Here is a 14,408-nt window from a genome sequence, read left to right on the forward strand (position 1 = left end):
CTGTAAGTTAATGGCATCCCCGTTTCACCAATAATTTATATTGGTGAAACGGGGATGCCATAAAACCAACTCAAAAGTCTACGAAATTATGTAACCAATTAATCAAATGTTTAAAGCATACTGGATAACTCTTAATTTACCAGTAGGCTGGAGCTGGAACAAATATTTTTTGGGGGGTATGTTCGTTCTTATGTACACACTACGGTATTTGTTACTAACCAACATTATTTACCATTGCAAAGCTAAATGTTTGGAGTACATGGTACGGGGGCAGGCATCAATATCAACCTATGATTATGTCAGTAATGACTTCATTTTGGATGACATGGCTGGCACTCGGTGTCCATTATAATAATAACATGTGACCTCTATTACAGATGATTAACAAGTAAAGCGTTATAGGTTTATCTAGTCTTTTATAGAGTGATTCTTGTTGCATTATTTAGGTTTTACAAATAAGAATTGACAAATAAACAGACAAAAGTTTGAAGTATTTATTCCATCTTTATAATATGGTGAACCGACGATCTGGTGAAGGTCGCGGGAAGTACCTGGATACAAGCAGCGCAAAACAGGTCATTGTGGAAATCCTTGGGAGGCCTTTGTCCAGCAGTGGACGTCATTTGGCTGAAACGAACGAAAGACCTTTACATGACCCTGAAAGTAAGTATTTTATTTACATCTTTGGCTGTTTTCTAAACTAAAAGCTTCGTGTCTCTATCAATCCAATTAATTTGCCTGAAAGTTACTGAACTTCACTGTCTTGATTTCAGATATTCTATGTTTAAGGGAGCAACGCAACTAGGTACTCTTCAACGACGTCTGAAGTTAAATCCAGTATGTAAGTTTATGTCCTTTTTCATTATTTAACTACTAACTTAAAATGTATATAGATAGGTACTTTTGCTATTTCTAAGTGAGAATTAAAGCTTTGGGTTTTCCTCACTTAGGGTTTATCCTACAGTGGGATCTATAGAAGGGTGTGCTGGCCACCAAAGGCTGTAGATCCTGGCTACACGGGCGTTGCACCGGTGGGAACGAGAACTGGGAATTGTGAAAATAATTCACGTTTCAAACGAATTTTGAAATAAAGCGATGGATAATACATACATGAACTTTATGTCTTGCATAACCTGTCTCAAACACATTAAAACAAAACCATTACCTACAGATAAAGCGTATTGCTTTTGGGCGTGTATGAGCCAATCAAATATCGCTTGAAACTCATACAATTTACGGATCATCTGATGACAGGGAAAGTGTGAATCTTATGGAACGTGTAATTATAATATTAAGCAATTAACCAATTATGTATGGCTGCGAGGGTTCTTTGTTATCTAAAGAAACGAAATCGATAAATGATCGTTAAGTGCTTTTTATGTGGGTTACCTAATGAAAACGTGAGCTTTTTATGTGAATGTATCATTTAGAATATGTGATACAGGCCAATATTTAGAAATAGCACTCATCATCATCATCATCATTTCAGCCATAGGACGTCCACTGCTGAACATAAGCCTTCCCCAACGCTTTCCACGTTGATCGATTGGTAGCGGCCTGCGTCCAGCGCTTCCCTGCTACCTTAGAAATAGCACTCACACTCGATTTATTAGCTGGGTTGAAAATTTTGAAGGTTAAGGATAAAGGTAGGAGATTAATTAATTAAAACAAACCAACATAAAACAGATTGGCAAAATATACGCAACGGTGAGTTCCAAATGAAGGAGCAGCACGAGCCAATTGTTAAAACAACCGAATCTAATTTCTAGTTTAGATAAACTATTTAGTTACGCAATCTCAAAACTAAAACTCACATTTTATTTAGTACAATTTAGATAAAGTAAATAACTCTTAAAATTCAACATCGTGACACATTAAGCAATCCCTATAGCCGAAAAAACGTGACGTTTCGTATCACGCATCAATATCACATTTATTTATTCGATATTCCGTACGATTGCAACGTCTGGTGGGAACATCGTGATTACGACTACGTTATCGTGTATTGGAACGTCATTACTTATTATTTGTTTTGGTTTCACCTATTTAGGCTGAGTTGCACGACCTAACTTTGACCTTGTAGCAATAATACTTATAATATAATATAATATAATTTAGGTAGCAATATTATATTATATTATTGCTACCTAACTTTGACCGTAACTTTGACGATAACCGGTGTTTTTTGTATGGAGTTTGACAGATTTTTGACGTTTGTCAAAGTTAAAGTAAGATGGTGCAACCCAGCCTAAGTAAGTATACTACTATCAGAACAGAATATTTTTTATAATAGTGGATTGGTGCAGTTTAAAATTAGGGAAAGTTTCTGAAACAAGTAGGTAAACGAATTCTTATATTTATTAAATTAAATCTAAATATTATCAACATTAAACACCGCATTATACTATGTAACCTATTGTTCAGTGTGTCAATAGTTTCTAAATGGACGGATTACTGAATAAGTATATTTTGTTAACCTTAAATTGTTGCAATTAAATTAAGCATAATATTTCAAACTATAATAAAATTATTGCCAAACGTCATCTATTACAACTTACTTAGAATATCATAGTCATTATTTATGTAAATAAATCTGTAACCATATTCAAATATTTAGTAACAACAACACATTTCTTTAATCTACATACCTGCACCATATTATTAGGTACGTCACGTGTTTACGACCGGTCTGGATCTGCTGAAAAAGTTGCCACGTTTACTAGTTGACTGGAAGAGAATGCCTCCAGGCATTAAGTCCGCTATTAAAATGTTATTATCTAATAAATACATTGACTTTTGGACATACTTTGTATCGCTTGACGCGCACGTACTTATTAAGAATCACTTTGGCAGACCAAAATTCAAGCGGGCAATGTCGTGAGCTTTAAAATAGTTTCAATTAAAATCAGCATTTACCTACTTCAATTTGGCCACGCGAATCTTCAAAATCGTGAAAAAGCATGTTTCTCAATGTCGTACGAATTCACGAACGTGTTTTCTTCTAATAAGTGTCTTGAGCAACGCTTTTAACGTAAAGGTCAAAGTGCATGTTTTTTTATAATATTGGGTAGCTCTTGAGAGAAATACACCTGCTTTCGTGTCTCTTATGACAAGAAGATTACTGCTAACCCACATTTATGTTGCATTTATTCTGATACGGTACAGTAAGCAAAGATAAACAGTCGATTTTGACTTTTATACTCATTTCAATAAGACACCCATTAAGCCACTCAAGTTGCTCTGCCTAACGATTTAATTGCGTTAATTTTACACTTAAATAAGAACCTATTATGACTGTTTATAAGATTAGACACTAATAGATGTAAAGGTGATATTTATTATTGCTTAATAAATGTACTTGGCTACTAGCGCGTCCAAATAATTAGACCTTTACTTTAGAAAATCGTGTAGGTAGAGCAACAAATAATGCCTCTAACGTTACAATACGTACCTGGACATAGACAATAATTTAAATATGTCCTCATTAAACTATTTATACCCTGAAAGAGAAGTGCTTAAGGCACGGTAACTAGGTATTTATGTTCATAAACTGGAAATAAAATAACAAAATAAATAAAAATTAAAAATTTAAAAGTCCATATTCAGTCTCAGTATCTTATTGTATCAGTAGCCCATAGGAAAAACATACGTTAAGTACTTATAAATATATATACGTTAAGTACTTATAATATCCTGAAAATGAAAATACGACCTGCATCAAGCACATACTCTATCTAAGCTACGGGTCTATAGATCTACATTTAATCAAACTACACTACTTACACGGTTATTCGTAGTGATCTCAAGAGTGAGTCATCTTTCCCACCATGCTGTCGTACCTTTTGAAACAAATGAAATCTAATAATTATATTTATAACTAGCTGACCCGGCGAACTTCGTACCGCCTTAGCGTAGAGATTTTCTTTGTATTTTTTTCCGTAAAAACCTTGTACAGAGTATTAGAAAACTACAAAAAAAAAAATAAGCCAAATCGGTCAAGCCGTTTTCATGTTATGTCGTGACAACGGAAAACGGGTTTCATTTTTATATATATAGATAATGATAATGATTAGACGTTACAGAAGCCGTTTAATAAGTTGACTGTTCACGCGACTATGCGTGAGAATAAAGACCTCTATCAAATTAAAACTTCATATTTGAAGGAGGCAAAATCAACTTTGATATTTTTGATATGCCTATTGCGAGAACACAATTATCAGTTATATAATTCATTGGATTCAAGCCCAAATGATTCTTTAATATGGGATTTCCTATGTCTGTGTCATAGGTTAGTGCAAAATTGGTGGCGTGACGCAATTTTCCAGTCAAAGATTCAGTTCATGTTTGAGAGATAAGTATTGTGTACTCGTAATTGAAATTGTGAAGTAGATCTTCTCCTGAAAAATTAAAATGAGTCATATTATGCTATTACGTAATGTGTAATGTAATGCTAAGTTGCACCTGAGGTCTGAGGTTAGACCATCATCGACAATTTAATGAGTTATTGAAATTAACTTTCATGGTTTCTGAGAAATTTTACAAACGAAACTTACAAGATCTCTCACGTTTTTTCTCATTGGCTTCACAGTTAAGTAAATAAGATTTTTTTTTCAATAATTTGATTAAGTACGTATTAGCATTTTAAGCTTCGTGAATCGATACACGAATATTAGCTATCGAATATTGCCCTATCGAGTACCTACTTTAAATTGCTAATTATTTATAGTTCCTTAACCGTTTAACGACAAATTAAAAGTTATTGTCCTTAATTTATTGGGTAGTTAAATTTAATGCCCCTTTTAATTTTAGTGTAGGGTCAATTATTGAAATTATGACAGTTAAAGGTTTGGGACATGAGCGTGGTGCACATAAATTAATATACATAGGAATATACATTTTATTAGACAAGAGAGTTAACCTCCCATCTTCGTTGTAAGTAACACTGGCCATCTACACTAATATTATAAAGAGGAAAACTTTGTTTGTTTGTTTGTTTGTTTGTTTAGTTGTAATGGATAGGCTCAAAAACTACTGGACCGATTTTAAAAATTCTTTCACCATTCGAAAGCTACATAACTCACGAGTAACATAGGCTACATTTTATTTTGGAAAAAAATAGGGTCCCGTAAAATATTTGGGATTTTCATAAGACGTGGAAAAGCGCCATCTATCGTCATTGGTTAAAATCTTCTTGCGCCTGACAAACATTTTTGAGGTACGTAAATATTCATGAAGGCAAAGCTGTCAAACGCCATCTATCGACATCATTAGTAAATTAGTAACTAAATATTACATGTACCTACTATGAATAGCGCTGTTCGTAAATAATATTGAAAATTTAATAAATAAAGATATTTTATGTAATTGAACCATTCACTGTATGTACCTATTTGAATCATTCACTGTGTTTAAACGAGAAAATCAAAGTGTTAATTAGTGACTTTTTACAAACTTCCTTGCAAATTCTTACTATGTGCCGCCATCTACCGAGATGAATATTAGGGTACGGTTCAGCGGCGGACAAATGGGTTGGGCGCGTGGGCGATTTTAGTTAAATAGGAAAAGAATTACTTCGTTTTTATTTTCTGTATGTACTTTGTTATTTTTTTGGTTTTTTTAGGGTCTTTATTTTAATTACTTAGGTTGGTAGGTACTTACTTATTTGATTTTAATGATAATTACTATAGGTACGTATAATTTTAGTAGAAAGAAAGGTCATTGAATGACTAAGTGACTCACTCACTCATCACGAAGTCTCAGAAACTACAAGTCTCAAAAGAGTTCTCAGGGGTTAATGGTCTATTCCACCTGGCTTTGATCACCAAGATGATCAAAGTGGACTCCAGTTAAATATTTTTTTTTTGTGTTCTTTGATCACCTAAAAATAAACCACATACCTCTGAATTGACACAAGTCACATACATGTCCAATTTGTTTATTGCGGTTTTTAGAAAATATCAAAAATGTTACAAAACAAAATATGTAGTACAACAATTGGACATGTGACTATTCAGAGGGGGTGTGATTTGTTTGTAGATGATCAAAGGACACTAAAATAATAATTTAACTAGAGTCCACTTGGCTCACCCAGGACATCGTATCCGTGGGTGATCAAAGGCACAGAATAAATTCAAAGGACACTAAATTGTCGCTGTAAGTCCACTTTGATCAAAGTGGAATACACCTGCTTTTAGAACGTAGGTAGTCACTAAGACGAAATTTTGCAAAATTCAACCCTTATGGGAGTTAAAATGGGGGCTGGAAGTTTGTATTGCAGTCCTCGGTTTTTAAAGTAAGAGACTTGAAAGTTAAAATGTATGCTCACTATGATCTCTAGATATTGTGGAGGTGTACATATACTGTTCGGTACACTGTGGTACTGTGTACACATCGGTTTGCCGACGATATTGTATGTGGCAGAATCGTTGGAAGATCTTGGTACAATGCTCGAAGACCTTAATCGATTTTCCCAACAGGTAGGCCTGAGGATGGACATGGACAAAACGAAGCTTATGTCGAATGTCCATGTTGCGCCCTACCCAGTTTCAGTTGGGAGCTCAATTCTCGATTGTCGACAAGTAGGTATGTCTACCTCGGACAAACGATCCAGCTAGGTAGGTCCAATTTCGAGAAGGAGGTCAATCGTCGAATCCAACTCGGCTGGGCAGCGTTCGGGAAACAACGCAACATCTTTTCGTCCAAAATACCTCAATGCCTAAAGACTAGAGTGTATAACCAATGTTTGTTACCAGTGATAACTTATGGCTCGGAAACGTGGCCTCTCACTATAGGCCTTATACAGAAGCTCAGTTGCACAGCGTGCTATGGAGAGGGCTATGCTTGGTGTTTCTTTGCGAGATCGAATCAGAAATGAGGAGATCCGTAAACGAACCAAAGTCGCTGACATAGCCCAACGGATTAGCAAGCTGAAGTGGCAATGGGCAGGGCACATAGTACGCAGAACTGATGGCCGATGGGACAGAATGGTTCTGGAATGGAGGCCGCGTACCGGAAAACGTAGCGTGGGACTTCCACCTACAAGGTGGACCGACGACATCGTAAAGGTAGCAGGGAAGCGCTGGACGTAGGCCGCTTCCAATCGATCAACATGGAAAGCATTGGGGGAGGCCTATGTTCAGCAGTGGACGTCCTATGGCTGAAATGGTGGTGGTGGTGGTGGTGGTACATATACTGAAAATGTATCATTAGAAATCAACTACGGGGGCTAAGGACATAAAAGGAGGGTTGGAAGTTTATATTATGAAAGTCCTATGTGTTTAAAGTAAGAGAGTTGAAATTTAAAATGTATGCGCTATAGATGCTAAGAGCGGATTTTACGAAACTCCACCCCTAATGGAGTAAAACGAGGTCCACGCGTACGAAGTCGCGGGCGGCCGCTAGTCTTGAATATATCGATTGTATTCTGTAAGCATTCCTTGTGTACGTCGGATGTACGTATGAAGTTTCGTGCTACGGTTAAGTTTTCGGCCCGGTTGAGCTTTATAAGAATGATGACTAATGCATAAATTCTGATCTTAGTTGTGAAAATGTTCCTAATTGATATTTTTATTTTCATCATTTTACTAGTAGGTACCTATTATGTTATCTGTGATTTTACTTAACTGGATTCCCGTAAAAATACGTACATTTTCCCGTTCCTAGCTACCACATAACGTTTTCAGGGTACAACTTAGATTTTATGTAAAACAATAACGTCATCGCGTTTTCGTTAATTACAGAATGAGTCAGCCCTTTCTACCAAAAGGCCAACCGATACTGCATTTGCGGTGACGTAGACGTATTAATGTGAGCTCTAACCTTTATTAATATGCACAAGCACACCGTGATTTCACGCCTAATTCGTGTTATTAAATTCAATATACATTCAATGGTTGTAGTTTAACAAACATCATTCTATCGGTATTTTCTAGTTAACATACTCGTTGTTACATACTCCGTAATTAAACGAGATATTGTTAATTTTAATTAATATGTGCGTATGTTAATTACTGTGTCTGAAGTAGCGTCATTTTAGGCACTGGGCCTATAATGATTTCTGCATTTCCAATCGATTCATTCCATACTATCGCATATACATATATGAGCATGGAGACAAACATACCCCAAAATAGGGACGCGGAGTTTAACTTTCAGGTTTTTATCGTCAGTATGCTAAGCGATAATCTTGTTTTTAAATATTTAACTCACAGTTCGAAATAGATACAGCTGAAATTAGCTAAAATCACGAAAGCTTCTCCTATTCGCAACAAATCTTTTAAAAGGGAATTCAATAATTAGCTGCTTACTCGTACGAGTATTATCTATTTACGTCGTAAAGAATGATCTAATCAACTGTGATCAGTAAAGTTATTTAATTTATTGTCATTCATGACCTTCGTATTGTTTAGTAAAAAAAGCTTTTTTAAAAGCTTTGTTCTGGTCACTATTGTTCTTTGAGCGTTTACTCACATTTTTTCAGTGGAATCTTTCCTAATCAGTGAATAATACTCGTATAAACAAAGTGGGGCGTGGGTATCTCATAATGTGATAATAGGTGTCAATCAAATTAATTGATTGTTTTATTAAAAGATGTTCACATCTAAATAAACACGTAATAAAACTACAGAGTGCAGGATTGGCTAGAAAATGCAGCGGGCTTTCGTTTGTATGATAAAAAAATATTCTTAATAATCGTTTGTTCGTTTCAGCATAATGACGTCCACTGCTGGACAAAGGCCTTCCCCAAAGATTTTCAAAACGACCGGTCCTGCGCCGCCCACTTACAGGCACCTCCCGCGACCTTCAGCAGTAATAATAAAATTGTATTTATTATTAATAGCTTTTGCCCGCGGCTTCACCCGCGTGAAATTTTGTGTCACAGATTGGCATAAATAAATTATAGCTTATATGTTAATCTGGGTTACAAACAATAATACTGTAAAGTTTCAACAAAATCCGTTCAGTAGTTTTTGCGTGAAAGAGTAACAAACATCCAGACATCCAAACTTTCGCATTTATAATATTATTAAGTAGGATATTATGTTAGCTATAATTAGTAACTTTGCTTAGGTACTAGTTAAAAAAGAAGAGATTTCTATGAACCGTTTTCAGAAAGAAAAACATCTTACTTTAGGTTGAATAATTGTATTGCTACAATCTTAAATCGTCCTGTATCTTTTTGGATGTACACAAGTAATTCACTCAAACTTTTCAAGGCGGCATCTTCTTTTATCACTCCATCAAACAGTTTGCAAGAACGAACGCTTTGCAATTTTCATTGCAGTAACCCCGTAAGTATGTCACCCAATTATATCAAAAATAACCTCTCGTATTCGTAACGATGATGTTTTGTAACATCACTTTTGCTACAGTTAAAGGCAGATTGTAGATTGATAACACCCCCGTACTACGAACTTCTACCAGTACCAATACGCGATATCGTTTTCTTATCAGTTACAAAAAATATAGCTGAAATAAAGCTAAAATAACCTGAAGTGTAGGACGTCCACCCACAAGGTGTACCGACGACCTCATAAAGGTAGCGGGAAGGCGCTGGATGCAGGCCGCCACCAACCGGCCATTGTGGAAATCATTGGGGATGGCCTATGTTCAGCAGTGGACGTCCTATGGCTGAAATGATGATGATGAACCTGAAGTGTAGTAGTAGTTGATCAGATTTACCTACTTCTTAGAGGAAATAGGTTTTCTCTTCTAATAACTGCCGGTTTAACTGTAAGGTTAAGTATATCTGTGAGCCAGTTGTAAAAGAGTTAAAACTCTTGATTCGGACGTTCTGGGTTTGATTCCCACATTGTGTGCAATCACTTAGTGATTCGGAGTGAGTTTTTAAAGTCGTCTTCTATTACGAAACAACGCTTGAAACTCCATTACATCTGTAGCAATGAAAACTTGAATAGGTATTCACAATAACTAAAAAGTTTGCTAAAAAAATAGTGCCTACGAGATGAAAGAATAAAGCCGGTTTTGTTCGAACACGGCTGGACCGAATTTTATGGTTTTTGATCTGTTGTACAAATTAATATGATGAAAAATTAAAATAAAAGAAAAACATTTTCCTATACAAATAGTTTATAGGTTTTATATTTTTTGTGAAATACCGGCCACAGCATCTACCAATGCTTGGTGCTAGGATAACTTGCATTCAATTGCATAACTATTTCTATGTTCACATTTTAGTTTAGGAAATAAAACTAAAATGTAAATCTATTTGTATAGGAAAATGTTAGAATCTTTGGTGGAAGAGCAAAGGCTCTTCCACCAAAGATTCTTCTATGAAGCTTTTGACCCTGCTTTCTTCGCTGGCATTGTCATCAATCATTTGCTCTATCAATTAGCTCTTCTTAGTAGTTCACTATCGCGATGCGCAAAAAGAATTCTCATGCGCGGCGCAGGGATTGTGAAGTTCGTTATCACGGTTCAAAGATTAGTCAGATTATCTTCTTTGATTTATTTATTTATCTTAGTTTCTTACGCTTGCACACATTTGCCCTGAAGCATTAACTTAATTTAAAAAAATGTTGTTTACCGACAGAGATCTCCTACTGATTTCTATAATTATGATCTAATCCAGTTCTATGGTAATGTCAGATGACTTCCCTCCGTTTCGTAGACTGTCTGATCTTTATTGAACAGCAATAAACAAACTGTTTCGTGGGTACCATTCTGTTATGTAAAGATTTTAATTTATGTAGAACAGAGGGAGGATATAGAATAAACCTACGTAGATACTTACCTTATACCGGAGGTAAATCCCATTAAAATTATTTTAACCTGACCTTCACAAATAATATTGCTGTTTTACTGTTATTTAATGAGAAGTTAATCGTAATGTAATAAATATTACAGTACCTACCTATTACAGAATTAGCGTAATTAATGGATCAGAGAACAAACTTTTTTTCATGAAACGAGTAACAAATAATAATTATTGTTATTACATGATGATCTATATTATGAGTGATACAATTATGATGTATTTCCTGTTAAAGAAGTAACCTACTCGTATTCAAAAAGTCTCAAATCCGTTTATTTGATTTGTTTGTGCGTAAAAGAAAATATACATTAGCCAACAGTCTTTGAAACATCAACTTATTATTATTAGTTCGGGAAACATGTCTCGTGAAAATCAACTCCTCGGCCATCGTTCACAATTAAAGGCCTTACATTCTGAATCTCTTACATCTCTCGACAAATCAAACCCCCAATCAGCGACTAGTTCCCATTGCTTCACCCTACAAACGTATTCACAATCATCCTCCAAAAGCTTTAAGCGACAGAATCGTTGCAACAGTACCTTTGCACAGTTCCGATTCATTGCAATAAATACGACATGGGGGCAACAGTTGCCTCACTAACTTGCGACGTGATGAGCAGGACATGACCAGCAGGGTCCGTACTGAGGGCTTTTTCGGGGCCCAACGTGAAATTTGGGGCACATCATGCTTAGGTCGCATTATGTACAAACAACAAATAGGATAAATCAGGGGCTCTATGGGGGCAACAGTTGCCTCACTAACTCGTGACGTGATGAGCAGGACATGACCAGCAGGGTCCGTACTAAGGGCTAATAAGGGCTTTTTCGAGGCCCAACGAGAAATACGTTTTTGGCACATCACACACTTTAAATTTAATTTTGTGTCAAATATATTCTTACTCTACCTACTCGTATATACACTTTTTTCAGAGAATACCGATTGAAGTGTAATAAAACCGAAATAGAGACAGCGACGGGATGACTCCTGAAAAGGGCCGGACACACACACTATTTATGTGAAAAGTCGCATCGTTAGCCAGACTTTGAAATAAGTTTACATGATGGTCTTTGATAACATGATATGTAATTGGACCTAATTATTACCCAGTTTCTGTGAGCTGCACTTCATCATTCAATCTAGACGAAACATTATTGAATAGAAGTTTAATGCGGCCCTGTGCTTTTGTTCAGAACAAACTAGTGGTTTAGGAAGTGCAAAAATAGAGGAGAGTGACAACACAGATTAGCACACCTTTCAGTCGGTGACTTGACTTGCTCGGGATATAAAATAAGGGTTTTGATGAATGGCTAATTCTAGCCCAGCTTATCTGTTAGAGAGACTAATTACCAGAGTAGGTACGGAGCAAAAAGTAAGATTTTTAGCTCATTGACTTTTTTGATAATTAGGTCAAACTAACTATCACTTACATGGTCATGTCGTGTGTGAGGCTCATTACACTTAATGAGGTTTGTTTAGTTATTGAGTCGTAAAAGTGGTTTGAATTTAGCAGTAATACGTGAACTTATTGGCACGCATCTCCTTTTATTATTGAATTGAAAGGGAGAGCTGTACCTAAGTAAGTTTATCTAACTTTAATAAAAGAATACTGACTTCCCTATACCCCCCAATAACACATATAATACGCTATAACATAGAGGTGTCTTTTGACGTAAGGTCCTATGTCCCCTAGATGGGGCAAAGGGTGTCCCACAACAGTCCTCCATCGCGTTCGGTCTTGAGCTTCGCGTTTGATCTCGTTCCAGGTCTTGCCGATTTTCTTCGCCTCGTCTGCTACAGTGCGCCGCCAAGTTTGCTTGGGGCGACCACGTTTGCTTGATGCCTTTTATGTGTACAAAATACGTAGCTGACCCTATTCCTTAATGTTGATGAAATCTAGCAATAATATACCTACATACATTTCTATACACTCACATATTAAATTACTTCATATTTATAGTTTTAGGTTAATTTTAAAATAATGCTAATGACCAGAACCGCTGCCAAAACCTAAATAAAATTACGAAAATGCCTGAATCAACACGGTTGTTTCACGATAGACCCGAAAACAGTAGCCTCTCTCCTCACTGTACTAGCAAGGAAAGTTTTAAACATTTATAAAAATGAGGAACATTGTCGGCCGTTTGGTGTAGTGGTTCGGAACGAACTACTATGCCGAGAGGTCCGGGTTCGATTCCCGGCCGGGCAGAAATTGAAATCATGAATTTTAATTCCTGTGACGGGTCTGCGTGTTACTATGTATAATAAATATGTATGTATTTACAAACGAAAAAAGTATTTAAGTATGTTTATATCCGTTGAATTCCGTTGTCTACTACCCATAGTACAAGCTTTGTTAAGTTTGGGACTAGAAGCGTAGTGTAATGGCCAAGGATATTTATTTATTTACTAGCGGCCGCCCGCGGCTTCGCCCGCGTGGAATTTTGTCTGTCACAGAAAAACTTTATCGCGCGCGTCCCTGTTTCAAAAACCGGGATAAAAACTATCCTATGTTCTTTCCCGGGACTCAAACTATCTCTATGTCAAATTTCATCAAAATCGGTTGCGAGGTTTAAGCGGGAAAGCGTAACAGACAGACAGACAGACAGACAGACAGACAGACAGACAGACAGAGTTACTTTCGCATTTATAATATTAGTTGGGAAGTTGGGATAGTTGGGATTTGTATTGCGAACTAGTTCCTACTTAGCCTTCGATGGTCGATGTTATTGATAGTATAGTCAAAATGTAGATTTGTCATATCAATAAACCTACAGGAGCTTTGCAATAGTTGCAATAAAGCGAACAAAGTTTCCCAGTTTGTGTATGAGCTAGCGGCTACATAAAACTCTAGTCGTAACTCGTAGCCTATTTGCATACTATTTGTCAGATAAGAGACTTCTTTTTGTTACGCAGTTGTGGTTGTATCCTATCTAAAAGAAACTGTAGGTGGGGTATAAAAATTTTGGTAAGCCTAGTTTTTTACTAACAGTAAATGCTATGACTAAACGATGTTTACACTCATAATGTTATGTAACAATGCTCGTTTTTTGCTAATTTACATAATTTATAGATAACTGAACATTTCTTTAGGTAATACAAAAAAGCAGTGGCAGCGATGGGTTACCTACCTACTGATGAAAACCTGCAGTTTGAAATTTGAATGCACCACTGCTAAAGTCATGGTTGCCATTTGAACTTACCTTAAAATTACCCCTTTTAGTTATTAATTAAGTAATTATCCAAGCATAAACTTAAGGTTGATGGATTTTCACGGAGAATGTGAGAAGTTAATTTACAGAATTAATCGGTAATTAAAATAAACTAGTGCTAAATATTTTACTTATTCGTTACGGAATCAAAATTAAAGCTCTCTATCGACAACGCAACGCACTCGAACAATATCGATGCTAAATTCCATTCGATTGCGATTGACAAAATGATCGGTTCTCAATAATTCCATATCGGCCGAGATCGTACAATCGGTCTGTAATCAGTCGGCAGATGTCTCGAGAAGTTGCGAATGTTGCGATACAGGAAATTGACATGACCCACTGTAATTTTTGGTACAAATGCCTTTTGGCCTAGTAGTTTGCTGGACTAATATTTTATTCCAGGGGTCGGAGGTACGATTCC

This window comes from Ostrinia nubilalis, chromosome 20, assembly GCF_963855985.1.
Source record: "Ostrinia nubilalis chromosome 20, ilOstNubi1.1, whole genome shotgun sequence".
NCBI lineage: Eukaryota > Metazoa > Arthropoda > Insecta > Lepidoptera > Crambidae > Ostrinia > Ostrinia nubilalis.